The following is a 1,152-nucleotide window of genomic DNA, read 5'->3' as shown; positions in this document are numbered from 1 at the left end:
ACCTGTCTGACCCCAACCTAGCCTGGACTTAAGAACCCATTGACTATGGGAGGTAAGTGTGAATTAGACAGTTTATCAAATAAAACTGATATGTTGTTAAGAGAGTCCTCACTAGTATGGTGCCACCCAGGGAAAGAAGATGTCGAACAAAGTAGCGAAGTAAAATGAGAATTATTTAAGTTTCCTCTGAATTCCTTTCCATTTAAAACATTTTTTTCTTGCACTGTGTGGTATCTGGATTCAGTAGTTTATTCCTGCTGGGTGTTCAAAAGACATTGCAATATGAATTCAGCACCTGGCATCGTTGGTTTTCTTGGCATGTTAAACCTGGTATTTTTATTGATACAATATTAAAAAAACATTTTTTCCATCTGTTATTAGGAATTATCCCCTTGGCAATAACAAATGAGAGATTAGTGATTGTAGGGTATATATACACATTGAGTTTGTATCCCAATTTAATTGAACAAGTATATTTAAGCAGAACGTATAGCATGATGCTATTTTACCTTCTATTCACTTGTAGCAACCATTTTCCAAGTCACTTTTTAATAAAATGAACACAATCATTGAAATGTGAATGATAACTAAATAGATGGTTGAGTTTTATTTTAGTTAACATACGACAGCTCTGGAGACCAAAGTTCGGATAATTTCATTTCTCCGTAATATAGAAAAAACACCCTCTGAGATCCTAAGACCAAACCCCACAAATGGTGGCCTATGTTCTTCACTGGTCTGCTTACTCTTGTGGCATTTATATTTCTTATCAAGTTTGGTGATCTGGTTTCACATATCTTTGTAGAGTTGAAAGAGCAATCTAAGAACAGGTTGAAGGAAGAAGACACGTGAAGGGGTAAAAGTTGGATGGGCAGTAATGAGTGTGTTGGGAGAGGTAATTTGCTGTCATCCTGGCAACAAAGACCAAAAACTCTGAGGCAATTGCCTACCTATGTTGGCTATTCTGCCATAGATCATAAGAAGTGATCATAACTATCAGAGAGTCACAGTTGGGGATTGGAGTGGGGGGTTTGAAAGTCTACCCTGGTCTCCCTTCCAAGCCTCCAAACTATTATGCCTGTCAAGCGGTCTTCTTGCCTGTGTTTTAATACCCATGGGTAATGGTATTGTGTTTTATTCTGGCTCAGTTTG

At 37.7% G+C, this 1,152-nt stretch overlaps 1 non-coding gene across 1 annotated transcript; it reads left to right on the top strand.

Moving 5' to 3' along the window:
• Positions 1-219: 219 nt before the first annotated feature.
• Positions 220-350, top strand: LOC111825772. Its single transcript, XR_002828959.1, has one exon. It is a non-coding gene; the product is annotated as a small nucleolar RNA SNORA8 (small nucleolar RNA).
• Positions 351-1,152: the final 802 nt, after the last annotated feature.

Source organism: Myotis lucifugus, unplaced genomic scaffold (assembly GCF_000147115.1).
Source record: "Myotis lucifugus unplaced genomic scaffold, Myoluc2.0 scaffold_39, whole genome shotgun sequence".
NCBI classification, from domain to species: Eukaryota; Metazoa; Chordata; class Mammalia; order Chiroptera; family Vespertilionidae; genus Myotis; species Myotis lucifugus.
This window is presented reverse-complemented; position numbering and strand designations above follow the sequence as displayed.